Source organism: Diaphorina citri, unplaced genomic scaffold, assembly GCF_000475195.1.
Source record: "Diaphorina citri unplaced genomic scaffold, Diaci psyllid genome assembly version 1.1 scaffold762, whole genome shotgun sequence".
NCBI lineage: Eukaryota > Metazoa > Arthropoda > Insecta > Hemiptera > Psyllidae > Diaphorina > Diaphorina citri.
This window is the reverse complement of record NW_007378195.1, coordinates 15,693-37,505: the sequence shown is the minus strand read 5'-3', so window position 1 is coordinate 37,505 and position 21,813 is coordinate 15,693. Positions and strand designations below refer to the sequence as shown.

At 35.5% G+C, this 21,813-nt stretch overlaps 2 long non-coding RNA genes across 2 annotated transcripts; both read left to right on the top strand.

Annotated features, from left to right (window-relative positions):
• Positions 1-22: 22 nt before the first annotated feature.
• On the top strand, positions 23-682 carry LOC113468532. Its single transcript, XR_003392255.1, has 2 exons — positions 23-392; positions 476-682. It is a non-coding gene; the product is annotated as an uncharacterized LOC113468532 (long non-coding RNA).
• Positions 683-5,858: 5,176 nt separating this feature from the next.
• LOC113468533 lies at positions 5,859-21,167 on the top strand. Its single transcript, XR_003392256.1, has 3 exons — positions 5,859-6,407; positions 12,107-12,109; positions 20,332-21,167. It is a non-coding gene; the product is annotated as an uncharacterized LOC113468533 (long non-coding RNA).
• Positions 21,168-21,813: the final 646 nt, after the last annotated feature.

Below are 21,813 nucleotides of genomic sequence, written 5' to 3'. Positions count from 1 at the left end.
GGAAATGGTGCCCAAGCATTCTTGGAGGTTCCATATCAACATGGCAAAAAATAAAATTGAACTGTACATCAATTTGTAAAAATTATCATTAGGTTTTAAATATTACAATTTATATTCTAAAAATATAAAGGAGAATGATATAAGTTTTAGAGTGACTAGATTTAAATAAAATAAAAAATAATATTAATATGAAGTGACAAAAATAAAGATAAAGTAAGTGTAAACTCGAGAAAGATTGATTCATCATCTCCTAATCCTAATTTAGTGGTGGTTTCAGGAGATTTTTTGCTGTGTAAATCTATAGCTTTTCTAAGTTTTTCTTCAACTTTTTTATTATAAAAATAAATGGAACTTAAAATATATGCAAATTTTGATCATAAAGTAGGTAGGAGGTATAAGTGAAAGGTGGTGTAGTGTGCCCCTATTTAAAAATATCAATTTTCAACAATATACATATAATTTTATGTTGAAGGAGGTATAAGTGAAAGGTGGTGTAGTGTGCCCCTATTTAAAAATATCAATTTTCAACAATATACATATAATTTTATGTTGAAAAAAAAAGCTTTTCCTTTCAGCAGTTCAAGTAACTTAAAACTTTTTTGTCGAGAAAATGTAAAAGTTTTGTTCTGAATACTTAGTATAGGAGAGCTTTTCTGAAATAATTAATATTTTAAGCACTGCGTATCGGCTCTCGTTGTAGTTCTTATGTTGAAAAAAAAAGCTTTTCCTTTCAGCAGTTCAAGTAACTTAAAACTTTTTTGTCGAGAAAATGTAAAAGTTTTGTTCTGAATACTTAGTATAGGAGAGCTTTTCTGAAATAATTAATATTTTAAGCACTGCGTATCGGCTCTCGTTGTAGTTCTTCGTTGTACGAAGAAACAGTAATTTAATTTTAATAATGGACCAATAAATTATTATTTTTCTCTCCTATTGTAGATGAAGCAGCTTTTTTTTTAATCATTTTTTCTGCTCTATGACTTTGAAACATGACCCAAGTAAGCGCAACTGATCTATTTAAATCCCCTAATTTCTCTCTGTCACTATGTACGTACAGGTCATTGCATGAACTACAAGTATGTATGGAATAATGAAGCAGCTTTTTTTTTAACTTTTCTTTTGAATATATTAATAAATTATTTCTAATCTTTAATGAGAATTCCAGGAGAGACAAAGCTGGATAAGCTTATAATTCAGGATATAATACATAGAAAAGTTGGAATTCTTTAGTCCAATTATTTTCAAATCTACCCTGAATTGTTACCTACAGGAAACAAAACATCTGTGCGGAGAGACAAAGCTGGATAAGCTTATAATTCAGGATATAATACATAGAAAAGTTGGAATTCTTTAGTCCAATTATTTTCAAATCTACCTTGAATAGTTACCTACAGGAAACAAAACATCTGGGCTTTTTTTTTACCCTATATAAAGGGTGTCCTAATAAAAACGCAAAATTTGAAAGGGTCATAACTTTGTTGTGCGTTGTTTTATCTTGCCCAATCTTGACAGATTGATTGTAAACATATTTGATTTATCTTGCCATGACTCAGCATGGCTCTTATTCATAAATAGGACATTAGTAGATTTCTTACCTTGATTCAAGTACAATACGTACATTCAAATGAAAGAGGAAGTATGTCATCGGGCTAGTATTAAGAAAAATCGAGTCTGACCTCTACCTGCAGGTTAGCTGCTGACCTGCAGTTTTAGTGTTAAGAAAACTTTCTTATGGATTTTTTGATGTAAAGTTTTTCGTGGATATAATCTGTATCTGTTTTAAGGTAAAGTCCCCTGGTGGGGTTTATCAATATTACTTTCTATTTTTGTTTAGATTTGGATGTGAAGCTGTGCTTTGGGGGAGTTGAGAGTTCCAGATTTTTTTTCTTTCTTGACATAGGTCTGGTATCTTGTCGATTTCCGTACTCCATGTCTTTTTATGAGAGATTTACCTCACACACTCACTGTGTACCTCCCAATGTCAACCTGTAAGCTATAAACATCAACAACAAGAACAGCAAAGATTTACTCGCCAAGATAAGTGCACTCAGGTAACACTACATGAAGCAATATGTAGGACAACACCAGTACTAATTATTCATTTGTTCAACACTGCTCACCATACAAGAGAGATAGAGGTGAAATTTGTTGATTTACTTTGAGAAAACAAAGCAATGTTTCCTATAATGTTTGATGTTGCAGGTCGGACGGAAAGAAAATAGATAGAGGTGAAATTTGTTGATTTACTTTGAGAAAACAAAGCAATGTTTCCTATAATGTTTGATGTTGCAGGTCGGACGGAAAGAAATAGAGAAGAAGAATAAATAAAGGTCCGAATTGCTGCAAATGCAATAAAAGAGTTAAAAAAATGGTAAAGATATTCTTTGGAATAAAGTATTATAGAAATTGCAACAATACTTTACGGGTATAACGCTGGGTTGAAGCATTAATTTTTATTTAAAAGTCATTAGGAAAAACAAAGCAGTAAAAAAAACTATTTACATAAAAAGAATTTTAACTTTTTCTCAATTTAAATTATCCCAAGAAATTTCGCAAAAAACAACAAATAACAAAATTTAATGACGAAAAAAGAAAAACAATCAGGAATAACGTGAAAGGAAAATGAGCGCGAAAGAGGTATTAAGAGAAAATAGTGGAGGGAAGGAGAGAGTAAAGAATGGGAGAAAAAATAAAATAAAAAAGACAAACTGTAGATACAAGGAAGAATGCAAAGACATACAAAAAATATACAAATTTAAAAGGAGTGGAGGATAAGGAGACGAAGAAGAAAAGTGGGAGAAAAGGGTTGGCGTTATTCGTAATGAAGTTTTCTTGTTAATTAAGCAAAATTACGCAGCCATGAATATGAAATTCAAATTTGAAAAGTACATACTCAATTTTTAAGACCCCATCACTACCAATGGTTTTTTTCTAGGATTCTAGGAGTGTGAGTGAGTCAGAGAGGTAATAATAACTAAATAACTAATTCAGGGTTTAGCTATTGCAACCAAAAGGCCAAAGGCCAAGGTTGGAAAAAGGACTTTCCACCCATATTTTTTTCGGTTACCTTTTTTTATAATAAGCATTCAAGAATAAAGGATTTTATAATTAATTTTTATTAAAAAAAGCAAGATTTTTTTCAAGTCTAAAGGTAATTCCTCCGGGGGAAAATTTCTGTTGAAATGAAAGGTGTCTCCGAAAAACCCAGCCACCACATGATATGGAATTTTCCTACATACAACATCATCCATACATTATGAGTATTGTACTCACAATTCAAAATCATTTTGAGAATTTCAAAATAATCTTGAGAAATATCAAGCGTATGAACTTTTAAATGCTTTCGTTTTTCCAAGCCCAGCTTTCTCAGGTTCACTGATACTGCCACATGAGCAGCTGTATTGTTTTTCTTTTGAATTAAGGTTTACTTTTTTCAAAGCATCAGCACGTCAAGGCAAGGCAATTCGTGTAGATGTTTCCTTAAAACAACAAACGTCGGAAAATTAAGGAAAAGTTTGCATGTAAAACGATAGAGGCATACACCGGTTTTGTGATATCAAAGCAAAAAGCGCTTGACATGCACAACAAACAATGTGAAAAGTTTAAACACCAGGACAAGAAAATTGTTTGATGGGGATAATAAACTTGGGAATGTAAAACGATAGAGGCATACACCGGTTTTGTGATATCAAAGCAAAAAGCGCTTGACATGCACAACAAACAATGTGAAAAGTTTAAACTCCAGGACAAGAAAATTGTTTGATGGGGATAATAAACTTGGGAGGGATGGGTTTGGGGACGACAGGTAAAGAAAATGAAAGCTAAGAAGTCGAGGAAGGTGGGAGATACATTAGAAAATGGGGAGTGGAGAGAAAACTAGGTAAATATTTGAGATGTTTTAAGTTTAAATTTGAACATGTTGGGAAAAGGAGGAGGGATCATTATTCATGAATCCGTCATTTCATGAAGCCACATGAAACAAGCGATGCGATAAATAGGTACCTGGAAAATGCTATGTTGCCACGTGCAACATTAAATTTGAACATGTTGGGAAAAGGAGGAGGGATCATTATTCATGAAACCGTCATTTCATGAAGCCACATGAAACAAGCGATGCGATATATAGGTACCTGGAAAATGCTATGTTGCCACGTGCAACATAAATTTGAACATGTTGGGAAAAGGAGGAGGGATCATTATTCATGAAACCGTCATTTCATGAAGCCACATGAAACAAGCGATGCGATACATAGGTACCTGGAAAATGCTATGTTGCCACGTGCAACATTTAAGTATCTTGAAGATTTTTATGGAATATTTTTTTTGCTCTGTTCGTAGAAAACCTCGTTTTTGCTTTCTACCTCTTTAACACACGAGCTCTTACAGGGATGTACTTAGGTAGGTATACTTAGTACATACGAGTACACACGTAAGTGGGTATTACTTAGGTACTTCTAATTCTACACGTGACAAACCACACTTACTAATAATGCGTCATTACCTCATTACTCAGTACTCATAGAGATCTTGGCTGTAGAACTCATTTCATCTGATATCCAATTACCTATATCTATTGTTCATGAAAGTTTCAAATGTACAAAAAACTAGCCACATTGCCACATAGGTGTAGGAAGACACTTCACACCAGGACGAAAAAATTCAGCTCAGCCAAGAAACAAGGTGATAAAATGAAAGCTTTGGCTTTCTAACGTACATAAGTCCTATACTTAAATAGCAGCCTGAGAAAGTCTTTACTCAGAAAGTTCAAGTATGTCCTTAGGTGTTCGTAACGGACACACTTTCAGTTCCTTTTTGGAATGAAAGAGGGCGCTGAATAAAGAGGCAAAGAGGAAAAGTCTTACAGGTAACGTGGTACCACTTGTGTTAACAGCTAAACAGCTTGGACGAAATTGCCTTCTTTTTCCAAGTATAGAAATAAAGCCATTTTAAACTGATAAAATAGAACAACCTAGTAAGCTTTGGCGGTAGGTATACTTAGTACATACGAGTACACACGTAAGTGGGTATTACTTAGGTACTTCTAATTCTACACGTGACAAACCACACTTACTAAATTACCTATATCTATTGTTCATGAAAATTCCAAATGTACAAAAAACTAGCCACATTGCCACATAGGTGTAGGAAAACACTTCACACCAGGACGACAAAATTCAGCTCAGCCAAGAAGCAAGGTGATGAAAGCTTTGGCTTTCTAACGTACATAAGTCCTATACTTAAATAGCAGCCTGAGAACGTCTTTACTCAGAAAGTTCAAGTATGTCCTTAGGTGTTCGTAACGGACACACTTTTAGTTCCTTTTTGGAATGAAAGAGGGCGCTGAATAAAGAGGCAAAGAGGAAAAGTCTTACAGGTAACGTGGTACCTTGTGTTAACAGCTTGGACGAAATTGTCTTCTTTTTCCAAGTATAGAAATAAAGCCATTTTAAACTGATAAAATAGAACAACCTAGTAAGCTTTGGCGAACTACATTTGGTACTGTAGCCACACTTGAACATTGAGTTTTGATGATATAAAATGTTTTGCTTTAAGCTTCGCGCGAGTTTATAGCTTCTTAAACCCTATTTACTTGTAAAAGTTTCTTTTACAATGCTGAAATGTTCTCTTTGCAACATGGGAGAGAGAGACGTGAGAGAGTAAGGTGAGAATAAAAAGTTTATCATATTTTAAATACAGTGGAACCTCGATATAACGAAGTCCAAGGGAAATGGCCAAAATTTCGTAATATCGAGGTTTTTGTACTATTTATTTTTCGTTATATCGAGTTTAAAATCGAAACTATTTCGTTATATCGATTTACTTCGCTATACTGAGATCCATAATAATCAGAGTAACTTCGTTGTACTGAGGTAAAATTCTACTCGGTTTTAAGATTACTTCGCTATACTGAGGTCAAAATCAGAGTAACTTCGTTAAACTAAGGTAGGTAATTCTACTTGCTTTTAAGATCACTTCGCTATACTGAGGTTAAAATTCAATCAATTTCGTTTTCTCGGGCTCGTGCCCCAAATTACTTCGTTGTATCTATTCTTTTTACTTCGCTATACTGAGGTTTTTGCCTTTGAAGGGAAGGGAAATCGACTTTTCTTCGTTATATCGAGGTTCCACTGTAGTGCATAGGCTTGTGGCCGAAAATGGTCCCCAAGTCTTGGACGTAGAAAATAACAATCAATTCTTAAACGAAAGGTCAGCTTATAAACCCTCCGAAGGGGGCTTGACTTCGGGTGAAAAAAAGGTAAAAAACAGCAAAATTTAATTAAAATAAAATCCCTTCAACACCTTGAATGGAAAGGAAAAAAATCAAAGATTTTACCTCGCTATTTACGTGTTTATACATTGAAAAAAAAAGAGTGGAAAATTTCTAAATCATCAAATTTCTATCGAAACACGTAGCAGCTTAGATAGATATACAAGAGATATACCTATTTAGGTACATGTTTGTTATTGACAACATGTGAACTTTACATTGATCTATGAAATATTAGATAGGTGTAAGGAGCTGAAAAGATTATGCTAATTCCTAATAATGTTAGTTGTTACTTTGACATGTTTTTGCCAAATAGGCACCTACATTGTCATGGTTCTTAAAATACCGACCTTTTCTATTTAGCTCATATGCTAAGGATAACAATGGTAAGATTTACATAAGGTGTGGGGGGAAGGTGGGTGCATTACCAACGTAGGCTTTCCCAGGGTTACTCTGACTGTGATAAGTACCAACATTACCAAAACCAAAGGTCACTGTATTAAATTTAGATTCGGTGTGTAGTTTAGTTTGCTGACTGGTGGGTCCATGGCTTCTGATAGGTCCGATATGACAAGAAAAGGGATCGCAGAAAGTCTAAAACGTAGGCGTTGTAAGTAGACCCTCAGTTCTTGAAGCTTTGAATAAGGTTGGGATTGAATGACTTAAAGCTTAAAGTATGTAACCAACAATCAAAGACTTACTTTTTATAGTCACTGTATTAAATTTAGATTCGGTGTGTAGTTTAGTTTGCTGACTGGTGGGTCCATGGCTTCTGATAGGTCCGATATGACAAGTGAATTGATGATCACTATATGAATATATTTACATTGATACACATAGCACAATGTTCACTCGGCGAGTATTTCATCCAGATCATCTCCAATTAAAACGAAAACCGGATTACTTAAAACACAAAGCTCTTCTAATCAATCAAGGGAAAGCATCCAATGTGTCGTTTGATTTAAAAGCTAGTGCTTTCCCCGGTTGAAATTAGTAGGGAACCAAACCTGCCTTGAAGATCCGTCCCTACAGACAAGTGCGCCTGTAGCGTTGACAAGACCCAGAGAGGAAAACCTGAATAAAATTATCATTAACATGAGTGCACAAGACAAGTTGAACGAACATCATGAGAACCAAAGGGACATCAAGATAATTCCGAGTGTGGACAAGGAATTACCTACAGCAAAGAAACAGAAGGACTCGAACCCGAAACTCAGATTAAGTAAGTCATCAAAAAGATCCCCTACCAAATAAATGAGCAACTGGAACCAATAACTGACATCGTAAATGTAGATTAGGATCTATAAGTTATCCAGTTCTTCAAGATAAAAACTCCATCTAGGATTAGTGAGGGAGGTCCCTCTGAGACCAGGAGACATGACTTGAGGCCTTTTAGAAAATATTTTTAAAGGCAATAATTTCAAACATCAAAGCCTTGGTTGCAAAAATGGAATCCTCACCACAGCGGGGGAAAAATACCTACAGCATTCTCGTTCATATTAGAACGTTACCACGAGTTTGTAATAATTCGGTCTTAAGTATCTACAAGCCATATCAATCTTACAACCTGTACCGATGGTAAACCTGATTGATTGAAGCAAAATCCGCAGGTGCTAGCCGCTATTCACGTAGGACTGACTCTTACAAGACTTTGCAGCCAATATCAGAATAAAGATACCAAACGGTGCAAGTTGACAGTAAAATATTGACTCATGGCCAGCATACATGTTTTGTAAAATCAATAAAAAGTAATATTAAGATGTCCGAGATGACATGTCATCATCATCTTTCTCTCGATAACAATTTATAAAAGTTTCAACAGAAAAATATGGTTCCCCCTATGCCTCATGGGTGGTCATTCTAACTTTGTACAAGTACATATACAGGATAGATCAGAGCTCAGAGATATGTACCTTTTGTTTATCAACGGCAGATGATGTAACTTTATTCTCCAACCAAATTGTTGCTTATAATTATAACCTATAGTTTTTCGAACTTGAAAGTTCTATAAAAATTCGTCAAAAAATGCCCTCTGTTTTCATGTGTATGAAAGAGTATAACCTATAGTTTTTCGAACTTGAAAGTTCTATAAAAATTCGTCAAAAAATGCCCTCTGTTTTCATGTGTATGAAAGAGTACCTAGGACCTAGGTGGAGTAGGTGTGCTACCTAGGTGGAACATAAAATAAAGAGCCTGAAAACTATCAGACCTGTTAAGAGACAATACACCATCACCCTGTAGATATGTATATGTAGCGTCTAATTTAATAAAAATAAAGAGCCTGAAAACTATCAGACCTGTTAAGAGACAATACACCATCACCCTGTAGATATGTATATGTAGCGTCTAATTTAATATTTTAATTGTCCTCCTCTTGAATATTTTGAAAATAATTTATGGTTTTCATAATCATTTTATTCATCTTTTCGGAACTTTAATGCAAGCAGGAAAGAAGAAATTTCAGGTTTTGTCCCAAGCAAATTAACAGACTCATCATTTTACATTATTTATCAATATATTTGTATCAAAATTATCAATCATTCAACACAGGTGGGACTCTTGGTACCTACTCTTAGGTACTTTCAGAATTCGGATTCCATTATCGTCACGATATTATGAAACCGTCAAGAACACGGTCACTGAGCTTACATGACACCATCAACATAAAATTGAAATGAAAAATCAAGGAAAAAAACTTGACATTATGGCTGCATTTTTTCCCCATAAATAAATTAAGTCAATCAAAATTAATTTATGTAAATCTGACGGTTGGAGGGTTGTGTTGTTTTTTGCCTTATTTACTTCACAGAACAATGTACCTAATATCACGAGAGAACAAATATGCCCTCTACGACTCGCTCTGGCGAAAGAAAAGTTGGATAGAGATTTCTCTGTAGGTACCATCGATTTCCAGAGAAGCTACATATTAACATGATTGACTAAGTAACTCATCACAGTCATCAGTCGAACGACTCATTTTGAGAATTTCAAAATCACTTGTCATATCGGACCTATCAGAAGCCATGGACCCACCAGTCAGCAAACTAAACTACACACCGAATCTAAATTTAATACAGTGACGACACTTTTATTATGTCTTTCAAATTCTTGTCCGCTTCTGTTTTAATAGTCTTTCAGCTTCTCAAATTAGAATATAAGAGATCTCTTTTTATAGAAATTCCTTTGGATAATCATGTACCTACCAGGTATGCAACATAAAATTTGAATTTTTATATGTTTTTTCTTCTTCTGTAATATTCAAAAAGACGGTTTTTTTATGATTCTTCCACGCTTAATTGAATTATTAAAGGGTTTATAAAGTAGATGTCAGCAAGTATTTTTGGATTTTTTAAAATAATATTATAATTTGGAAACAGAGCTTGAAGTTAATGATGTTGTCAAAGACCACACCAGCCTGGCTTGACATCAACTAACTTGGATAATAATGATAATAATTGTATTCTTCATTCTTGCCTATTTTTCTTCTGGACATGATGAACAGAAAATTAATATTTACTTACCTCTACTTGAAGAATCTCCTTAATCGTGGATCAGGTGCTGGGGTCATCCTGATTGTCCTTTACATTACAAGGAATACTTTGAAATAATTTCACTTTAATTCAAAGCCTCAAAGCGTGAGAACAGAAAAAGACGGTTGTGTTTTTGGGGGAAAGGTCCTTCTTCTGTTTTTCAAACTTGTAAAGTGAGGCACTTGCAAGTAAATCTCCTTAATCGTGGATCAGGTGCTGGGGTCATCCTGATTGTCCTTTACATTACAAGGAATACTTTGAAATAATTTCACTTTAATTTAAAGCCTCAAAGCGTGAGAACAGAAAGACGGTTGTGTTTTTGGGGGAAAGGTCCTTCTTCTGTTTTTCAAACTTGTAAAGTGAGGCACTTGCAAGTTGCTCTTTGATGTAAGATTAGGCACAAAGCTCATCAATTAAGATACAACTTCCTATTTGAATATTTCATTGGCAAAACAAAGGCTGTACTAATCACAGTTTTAGTAGTTGTGGGTATTATCTCGAAACGAAACAAAGTGAAAAGTTTTTTTACCAGCGAGCAATTTCTAAAAGCCACAAAAATTTATCATTTCTTATCCATAAAATTTTAAAGAGGGATTGGAAAAAAGAGAGCGAAAGTTTAGAGATAAATTTAACAAATATAATATCCCGAAAGAAAATTTGTTGATGGGAAAAGTTCAAAGAATTGAAATTTGTCTTCTTTTCCTTCTTGGAACCCGAACTTTTTTCTCCCCCGAAATTTCCTTTTCCTCCCCAAAGTTTGGTACGTTTAGAAATTACTCGGCGTATTCTTATAAGACAATAATGCGTTATTTCTTGAATTTCTTCGTTCGTACAAAAGTATCGCGCTCGATTTATTTCAATTTGCTTTCAACATTTTTCCACGCTTTGACTCGCTTTTTCCATGATCTCTTTTTTTCAACAGAGAAATCTGATCACTAGAATTTTATTGTTCCTAGTCATAGGTAGATTTTAAAGGATTGTGTCCAAATAGGTAGTTCTAGTACCTATGTACTACATTATTGGACAACATAAAGGCTTGTATGAAGTAAGTAGGTACAATCATAAGGTATACAAGGCACATGCATCTTTCTAGCCTACTTTAGGCTGACCTACATTCCACATCCTAGCTTATTCCTACTTCATATTTTTACTTGAGTAATTCCATTCGGCGACTTTTTTTTTCATCGAGAAAAAAATGAAGAAAAAGGGCCTTTTCAAAAAAAAATCTAATCAAATTACGAAGCTCTTATGTGAAAGGGGGAAAAATGTTTCAATTAAGTTAGCAAACATTTAGAAAAAGGAGCTCTGAGCTTGTATAAATGTTTTAAATGCCGTGAACATAGGATGTAAATTAAATGCTCTAAGCTCTGAAAATAATACTGGATGTACCAAGAGATCAGTAGGAATTCGACAAGCATCGTGTGTCTAAAAATAAGGCTCTGACTCTGACAAGAGATTCCTTTCCTGAAGTCATGAAATGAGACGATATTTATGCATTTATGCCATATTGCTTATTTCCTAATATGTAGGGAAAAATACTACTTACTCGCCTTGACGTGCTGATGCTTTGAAAAAAGTAAACCTTAATTCAAAAGAAAAACAATACAGCTGCTCATGTGGCAGTATCAGTGAACCTTTTATTTTTTTATGCTAAAACTAAATAGAAATAATATTACCATTTTGTACACGGTATTTTTCCTGCTTATTCTGTTCCTTTTGTGTTTTTTCTTTCTTTGTTTTCTCAAATGGTTTCAACCCTTTGTTTCATTTTTTAAATTCATTTCATGACCTCCAAAGTTACCGTCGCTTAGCTCTCTGGTAGCGTCTACTTCTATTATCTCAAAGCACTGACCTGTTCCTCAGTTTTCCCTTCCGTTGTCATTTGTCTGCCAACTGCTAAATCTCAACATAGGTGGTGCTAACAAGTTGGAAGGTACGTATTACATAATTATTTAATTTCTAAATATAAATTTTATCAGAGAGAGAGATCAAGTAGTTACCTTCAACCCTTTGTTTCATTTTTTAAATTCATTTCATGACCTCCAAAGTTACCGTCGCTTAGCTCTCTGGTAGCGTCTACTTCTATTATTTCAAAGCACTGACCTGTTCCTCAGTTTTCCCTTCCGTTGTCATTTGTCTGCCAACTGCTAAATCTCAACATAGGTGGTGCTAATAAGTTGGAAGGTACGTATTACATAATTATTTAATTTCTAAACATAAATTTTATCAGAGAGAGAGATCAAGTAGTTACTTATCGCATCTAGGTGTTCGATAGGTGTTCACCTGTTCACTTACACATTCCATACTGAAGAAGGTATTCTTCCATCAGTTGAACTATGTATCTAATAACTTTGTTCCTTGCCAGTTCATTTACTTTGGAATTTAGAATCCTCAAAGCTCTCATGTTTGTATCTATTTGGGCTTCTGAAAGGAAAGAAAAACCAACAAATCCCATATAATACCAAAGGAAGGTAGATATAATCTAAGAGGAAGAAATTTCAAAAGAAAATCAAAGCTCTCATGTTTGTATCTATTTGGGCTTCTGAAAGGAAAGAAAAACCAACAAATCCCATATAATACCAAAGGAAGGTAGATATCATCTAAGAGGAAGAAATTTCAAAAGAAAATTTTTTTTATCCTTATTACTTGTATCTTGTTTAACACAATTTCCAATTTTTTTAGGACTGAAAAAAGGAAAATTTATGAAACGGAATAAAAACTGTGGTCTCAGAAATACATTTGAGGCTTTTCTCTTTCATATTGGAAAATCTATGAACATAAATTACTCATGACTTCCTCTGGCAACTTTTTTTGGAAAAAACATCAACAACAAGAACAGCAAAGATTTACTCGCCAAGATAAGTGCACTCAGGTAACACTACATGAAGCAATATGTAGGACAACACTAGTACTAATTATTCATTTGTTCAACACTGCTCACCATACAAGAACAATTTACACATGGGTTACCTACACATTATTCATAGTGATGATATGGTGTCACGTGAAAGGAACACTATCAGAAGAGAACTGAGGTTAGCAAGAGATCTCACGAGAAGTACATTGCTGTCCTGAGATCTGTCAAGGACAATATATTAAGAGTGCTGAAATGTCAAATGTCTAGGAAAAAAAAAATCTAGTCCGTGCTTTACTTTAAGTCCAAGTACCTACCTACCAACCTAATCAACCTACATATAGGGTGAAAGGAACACTATCAGAAGAGAACTGAGGTTAGCAAGAGATCTCACGAGAAGTACATTGTTGTCCTGAGATCTGTCAAGGACAATTAAGAGTGCTGAAATGTCAAATGTCTAGGGAAAAAAAAATCTAGTCCGTGCTTTACTTTAAGTCCAAGTACCTACCTACCAACCTAATCAACCTACATATAGGTAGTAGGTAACATACTTACCTACAAACTACAAAAATGACAGACACTTTTAAAATTATGGCCAATGGGTGACTTGATCATCACCTAAACCTATCTGTTTGATCATCACATATTAGATTCTCTAATACCTGCGAATTTTAAGCTGGTAAATTGCCTACAAAAACCTACTAAGCAAAGTCCTTCTTTGTAATAGATTCCTATCCTACACATAGAACACATTACGGGAAGGCTTTGATTATCTTATCAGTTGAGATAAAGCAATAAAAGAAAAAAGTTCCGATTACATTACGGGAGGCTTTGATTATCTTATCAGTTGAGATAAAGCAATAAAAGAAAAAAGTTCCGATTATTTTCAATTAAATAGGAAATTGTAGGAACCTACCAACCTCCCGCTCCGCCTCGTAAAGTGTAAAGACAATGGGCTAAGGATAAGAAGAAAATGAAATGAACGGACTCGAAAGAAAAAGGAAATAGAAGAATTGAAAGAGAAGGGATGAAGGCTAAAGGCTAAGAAGAAGGTAAAGATCAATTCAAAAACCAGCCGAATTAAATAATACAGGGTGTCACCATAAAATATGAAACTTGAGGAAGGCACCGTAAATTTTGAAAAATAAGAAATAGAAGAATTGAAAGAGAAGGGATGAAGGCTAAAGGCTAAGAAGAAGGTAAAGAAGTTGAAAAGAAAGAGGGAAACTAGAAGAGAACAGTTTTTGTCGTTCACATTTTTTCTTCTGCAACAATGGAGCTTAAATTGGGTTATTTTATGTTTCCAAAGCTAAACAGTATAAGAGACATGGAGCATGGTGGAAGAGTGGATGGGTGATAGGAGGCAGAGAAGAAGTTAATAAAGAAATCGTGCATGAGGGAGCGTTTTTATTGTGTAGGACGGGACAGAACATTGGGCCGGAAATGGTGGTCCCGAGCTCAAAATGTAGAAGGGAAATGGTTTTTTCATCTTTATATTTTTCTATCTAATAGTCGGAGGGAGCGTTTTTATTGTGTAGGACGGGACAGAACATTGGGCCGGAAATGGTGGTCCCGAGCTCAAAATGTAGAAGGGAAATGGTTTTCATCTTTATATTTTTCTATCTAATAGTCGAACGGTCCTAGATAGAATGCTGAAATAATAAAGGTGAGAGAATTCATAGTTTTCAACGTAGCAGCTTAGATAGATATACAAGAGATATACCTATTTAGGTACATGTTTGTTATTGACAACATGTGAACTTTACATTGATCTATGAAGTATTAGGTAGGTGTAAGGAGCTAAACAGATTATGCTAATTCCTAATAATGTTAGTTGTGACTTTGACATGTTTTTGCCAAATACCTACATTGTCATGGTTCTTAAGATACCGACCTTTTCTATCTAGCTCATATGCTAAGGATAACAATGGTAAGATTTACATAAGGTGTGGGGGAAGGTGGGTGCATTACCAACGTAGGCTTTCCCAGGGTTACTCTGACTGTGATAAGTACCAACATTACCAAAACCAAAGTCATCATACTTAATCCAATGAAATTCCAATCCTTTGGCCAACTTGCTATCTTGGTTGGGTTAAACAACTAGGGGATAGATCAACAAACAACCCACATACTAGAATATGTACCCACAGTTTCCTAGGACTTCAGGAGGCAATTTTGTCGAGCTCAAGGTCCGTAGCACATTGAAAACGTAAAGCGTGGTCGCCTGAAAACCCTATGAAAACGATAGAAACTCTCTACTACGCGACTGTGCGCTGCTGAAAGTCGCGCGACTACGCTCCCCATGTGCGACGGGCCTTAAGCTATTTGACAAGTACGCCAGACGTTCGTCTATGACGAAGCTCCTCTCCGGACCATTGTGCGGGGGCCCTTATCTTATTGTGTAAGATTAAAAAATTGAAAAGACACTGAGCTTAGAGCTCCACAGAAAGAGGAGGAAGAAAAGAAAAGGCACTGTGGGAAGGACACCGGGGGGGAAATCATTTTCTTTTCTTCTTTTTTTATGGTTTGACATTTTGCTCGATTTGACTTCACAGTAAGAAAGAGGGAAAACCATTCGACCTCCCAGGACACTCGTACAGTCTAGGCCTTCCTTGCTTTCGCTTGAGGAAACCCCGGGAACGGAAGTCAACCTAATATTGCGGAGACATATTTTATCCTTGATTGTTTTCTAAAAAAAAAAAAAAAAAAAAAAATGGAAAGTATGGGGTAGGGAGGGGGAGAGACAGACGTTTTTTCATACTGCTGGGAAGTGGGAACATAGGGTACATGTGTATAGTGATAGTTAAGTACATAGAAGTATATCGTGAGGACGTACCTTTGAGGACTTATGCTGAGTTTTACCCACTCTGGATTGAGATGAAACGAGGATTTCTCTATACTTAATCCCTAGGTCAACCTCGGATTGAACTCAATCCTGAGACAATCCACGGTGGTAAAACTCGACCTAAGAAACTAGGAGATAGTATTAGACGGAGTAATGTAAGTAATCAAACAGACAGAACATGACAAATAGGCGCGCATAACCATACAGCGGGTACTTATGAAGACAAATTAAACAAAACCTGTCGTGCACATAAATGAGCAATCAGCAAAACTCTCACACCTCTAAGCACAGAGGTCCTCTCTCTACTTTGACACACATTCTGGATTTCTATCTCACAAACAAGAGGGCAATTTAGGAAGATAACAGCGATAAGACAAACGTGTCTGATTGCCTGAATCCGAGAGTCCTAGACCTGAAGTGACACTGTGTCATGCTCAAAAGTAACATGTGATAAAAATAAAAATAACATTGCAGACTAAAATCTATTCTATTCGGTCTCTTTAGTGCATAGACACAGTATGGTGATTAGGTATATGGTTTATGGGCAAAAACAATGTCTGGACTCTGGTTCCACTGGTTTTAACAAGGAGTCTTATGGTAATGGACCATGCAAATGTGACTTCCAGTCTTGTTAGAACTGTGACACCGTGGGTGTATGGCTAAAAGGTTTCACAATTATCTAGCAAAGACTGTCAAGGAAACATGTATTTGATGTTTTGACGAGGTGTCTGGACTCTGGTTCCACTGGTTTTAACAAGGAGTCTTATGGTAATGGACCATGCAAATGTGACTTCCAGTCTTGTTAGAACTGTGGGTGTATGGCTAAAGGTTTCACAATAATCTAGCAAAGACTGTCAAGGAAACATGTATTTGATGTTTTGACGAGGTACCTACTACCTACACATGAAGCTGGAAAATTCAAAGAATCACGGCTTTAAGACCGCCACAAGGCGTAGAGATTTTCTCGGAAATGTAATGAATACCTAAGTATATCGAATCAAAAATTCCTCATTTTCCTTTCAGATCCCTCACTCAACCTTCTATACCTCGTTTACAAAACTTGGAGTATGGAATATTTGAAATAAACAAAGTAAGGAAAATCTTTGCTAGAACAAATTGAAAGGAAAGAGGAGCGGAAGAAGAACCTGTGTTTACTGATGATGCAAATACCTCAATTGTTATCATATTGAAGATTGAAGATTGAAGGTAATATGAAGGTCAAATAGGCAACAAATTGAAAGGAAAGAGGAGCGGAAGAAGAACCTGTGTTTACTGATGATGCAAATACCTCAATTGTTATCATATTGAAGATTGAAGGTAATATGAAGGTCAAATAGGCGCTTCTATTCAAGGTCAAATATGTACATTCTTATCCAAGATGGCAAACATCCTTAGAGCTTTAAGCCAGCAATTTTCGCGTTAAATCCTGTGTGGTAACAGAATTACCTCACACATTGATCCTTTGGAACCCGTCTTCGTATTAACCAAGTAAAATAATAGAAAGGAAAAAAAGTTAGATTCTTCTATTCAAGGTCAAATATGTACATTCTTATCCAAGATGGCAAACATCCTTAGAGCTTTAAGCCAGCAATTTTCGCGTTAAATCCTTGTGTGGTAACAGAATTACCTCACACATTGACCCTTTGGAACCCGTCTTCGTATTAACCAAGTGAAATAATAGAAAGGAGAAAAAAAGTTAGATAAATTACCTCACACATTGATCCTTTGGAACCCGTCTTCGTATTAACCAAGTAAAATAATAGAAAGGAAAAAAAGTTAGATTAGAAGGGCCATGGAGTTGTGGACTACACAGACGCATTACAAGAGCAATTGAACACGTAGTTAAACCTCTCAAATAAGCAATCCAATGGAATCACAATCGATAAAGATTCGAAATAAAAAGACAAGTATGATAAGAAATAAAAAAAATCATAAAATCACGTGTTTTGGCACTAAAATCTGACCATCGAAAATTTGACCCGATTACATTACTTTCCTTCCTATAGGATAAGGAAAGTAAAAAAATTCATAAAATCTATACTGAGGCAGAAAGTACCCAATTTCCACTCGGTGTCTCTCAGTCAAGCACCAAATCCCATCAGGATTCGAACCCTAAAACCCCCGAGTACAATTCATTTATGATTAACAATCTGACCGGGAGGCTAGTAAGGGGTTCATCTCCACAGATAATTGAGTTTATCATAAAGCATTAACTAAAGTACCTACTCATGGAAATATTTACATAAGATAGAGGTACACAAATGTGTACAGATATACGATATGCAGAACACTGCTGAAGTATTCCGTCTGACTAGCATCTCCCGTAGCCACAAGATGTTACACCCACACTCAATAGGGTTCTCAGCAATGTCTATAGTTCTCAGTTCAGGCCATGCTAACATGATATACGATAGTTTATTATGAATTTACATAATAAGTACGTTCTTCGTATTACCCAGGTAAGAAGTTAAGCACATAATAATAAGTAAGTTTCTGTACCTAATAATGTTTAAACATTGAGGCTCGGCGTGTATACTAATATACGATAGTTTATTATGAATTTACATAATAAGTACGTTCTTCGTATTACCCAGGTAAGAAGTTAAGCACATAATAATAAGTAAGTATCTGTACCTAATAATGTTTAAACATTGAGGCTCGGCGTGTATACTTAAAGTATGAACAAACCATAATTAAGTAGGTAGATTTTATAGGTAGGTAAGGTACTTAGAACGTGTAACTATTGGGTACGTCTATCATAATTTTGTTTACCAATAGGTAAGTACAAAGGTTTAGGTAGTGATGCTACGAAGTTGTGAGAAAACCGGGGGATATCTACGGGCAAACTGCTACTTGTCTTTTACTTAGGGCTAGTATTAAGAAAAATCGAGTCTGACCTCTACCTGCAGGTTAGCTGCTGACCTGCAGTTTTAGTGTTAAGAAAACTTTCTTATGAATTTTTTGATGTAAAGTTTTTCGTGGATATAATCTGCATCTGTTTTAAGGTAAAGTCCCCTAGTGGGGTTTATCAATATTACTTTCTATTTTTGTTTCGATTTGGATGTGAAGCTGTGCTTTGGGGGAGTGGAGAGTTACAGATTTTTTTTCTTTCTTGACATAGGTCTGGTATCTTGTCGATTTCCGTACTCCATGTCTTTTTATGAGAGATTTACCTCACACACTCACTGTGTACCTCCCAATGTCAACCTGTAAGCTATAAACATCAACAACAAGAACAGCAAAGATTTACTCGCCAAGATAAGTGCACTCAGGTAACACTACATGAAGCAATATGAAAGCTTTGGCTTTCTAACGTACATAAGTCCTATACTTAAATAGCAGCCTGAGAAAGTCTTTACTCAGAAAGTTCAAGTATGTCCTTAGGTGTTCGTAACGGACACACTTTCAGTTCCTTTTTGGAATGAAAGAGGGCGCTGAATAAAGAGGCAAAGAGGAAAAGTCTTACAGGTAACGTGGTACCACTTGTGTTAACAGCTAAACAGCTTGGACGAAATTGCCTTCTTTTTCCAAGTATAGAAATAAAGCCATTTTAAACTGATAAAATAGAACAACCTAGTAAGCTTTGGCGGACTACATTTGGTACTGTAGCCACACTTGAACATTGAGTTTTGATGATATAAAATGTTTTGCTTTAAGCTTCGCGCGAGTTTATAGCTTCTTAAACCCTATTTACTTGTAAAAGTTTCTTTTACAATGCTGAAATGTTCTCTTTGCAACATGGGAGGGAGAGGGAGAGAGAGAGACGTGAGAGAGTAAGGTGAGAATAAAAAGTTTATCATATTTTAAATACAGTGGAACCTCGATATAACGAAGTCCAAGGGAAATGAACAAAATTTCGTAATATCGAGGTTTTTGTACTTATTTTTCGTTATATCGAGTTTAAAATCGAAACTATTTCGTTATATCGATTTACTTCGCTATACTGAGATCCATAATAATCAGAGTAACTTCGTTGTACTGAGGTAAAATTCTACTCGGTTTTAAGATTACTTCGCTATACTGAGGTCAAAATCAGAGTAACTTCGTTAAAGTAAGGTAGGTAATTCTACTTGCTTTTAAGATCACTTCGCTATACTGAGGTTAAAATTCAATCAATTTCGTTTTCTCGGGCTCGTGCCCCAAATTACTTCGTTGTATCTATTCTTTTTACTTCGCTATACTGAGGTTTTTGCCTTTGAAGGGAAGGGAAATCGACTTACTTCGTTAAACTAAGGTAGGTAATTCTACTTGCTTTTAAGATCACTTCGCTATACTGAGGTTAAAATTCAATCAATTTCGTTTTCTCGGGCTCGTGCCCCAAATTACTTCGTTGTATCTATTCTTTTTACTTCGCTATACTGAGGTTTTTGCCTTTGAAGGGAAGGGAAATCGACTTTTCTTCGTTATATCGAGGTTCCACTGTAGTGCATAGGCTTGTGGCCGAAAATGGTCCCCAAGTCTTGGACGTAGAAAACAACAATCAATTTTTAAACGAAAGGTCAGCTTATAAACCCTCCGAAGGGGGTTGACTTCGGGTAAAAAAAGAGCAAAATTTAATTAAAATAAAATCCTTTCAACACCTTGAATGGGAAGGAAAAAATCAAAGATTTTACCTCGCTATTTACGTGTTTGTACATTGAAAAAAAAAGAGTGGAAAATTTCTAAAATCATCAAATTTCTATCGAAACACAAGAGTGATGGAATTTTTTTTAAAGGTGAGATCATGAAAAAGGAAACATCTCCAGGTGGGAATAGATTTCACAAGACTTACTCTTTTACCGCCGAAAAATGGTAAATGCACTACGCTCTAAAACTACAAGGGATTTCGAAACACGAGAGTGATGGAATTTTTTTTAAAGGTGAGATCATGAAAAAGGAAACATCTCCAGGTGAGAATAGATTTCACAAGACTTACTCTTTTACCGCCGAAAAATTGTAAATGCACTACGCTCTAAAACTAAAAGGGATCGCAGAAAGTCTAAAACGTAGGCGTTGTAAGTAGACCCTCAGTTCTTGAAGCTTTGAATAAGGTTGGGATTGAATGACTTAAAGCTTAAAGTATGTAACCAACAATCAAAGACTTACTTTTTATAGGTATGGTATACCTGTACAAGTAATAAAGATATTTAATGCCTCGCAAGGCCCTAGTTTCTTTAAAACTTCAAGCATTTTGAGCATTCCTCAAATGTTCACATATGGACTATGGACACTGGACATAATATTAAGCCTCTTTTTTGGACATCGGGGAAGTAAACAAAAAAGGTCCGGTCACGTAAACAAAAAATCAATTTTTTTCTCCTCGCCTTCTCACAGATTAAATTACTGAAATCTTCTCTACCACCCCTTCCCCTCTCAGGATAGAATGCTTTGACATAACTCACACTACTAAGGTTATAAAACCTTTGGCCTCCTCCCACCTTTCATTGATTGCCTATATCTCACCTTGAAAGATTCGAAGATTGAACTTTTTGCCCCTTGCTGATTACAAATTACCTATACTCTTTTCTATCTATGATACAAAAATAGCACTTTCTCTACGTGTCATGTTCCGAAATAATAACAAAATAAGGCAGACGGAAAACCGCACGAGAGACTGTGTAAAGAAGGAAGGTATTCCAAGTCATTAAAGGTGAGAGCTTTACAACTAAGCTCATATAAAATATTATAAAAGTACCTGAGCACAACCAGAAGGATATAGGTACATACCTAGAGACGAGAGGAGAAATTTTCCTAGAGCATCCCCTCTTGAAGATTTCTTAACTTAAAACGTCAAAAGGTTTCAGACATCAAATCAATGTAAATGTAGACATTTTCAGTTTTCCTAGAATCCCCTCTTGAAAAGATTTCTTAACTTAAAACGTCAAAAGGTTTCAGACATCAAATCAATGTAAATGTAGACATTTTTCAATTACTATAGGGTTTCGAAAACAAGTTCTTCCTTGTCGAAAACTTGGATCTTGGATGTAAAATTCCAATTTGAAAAGTTTTCAAGAGCTCGCCCCATGTAAACAAACGTAGGCATGAAAGTAGAAATCAAATTTGAATTTGAAATTGAATAATCAACACAAGTTGAGACAACTCAATCAGCACCGAACAAGCTTGAAGCCGGAGTGAAAATACAATATCAATTACTAAAGTCAGTAACTTGGGAATACTCTCGGGAAGGGAGCTGGGAGGCGTTGATAAATTAGAAAGCATAAAGAACAAAAGAGGAGGAGGTGCTCAGGTGAAGAAGATGCTTGATACAGATTGAAGTATAGGAGACGAAACAGAGAGTTCACGACAAAATGAAAGACGGTTAGATGTCTTATGTGACACA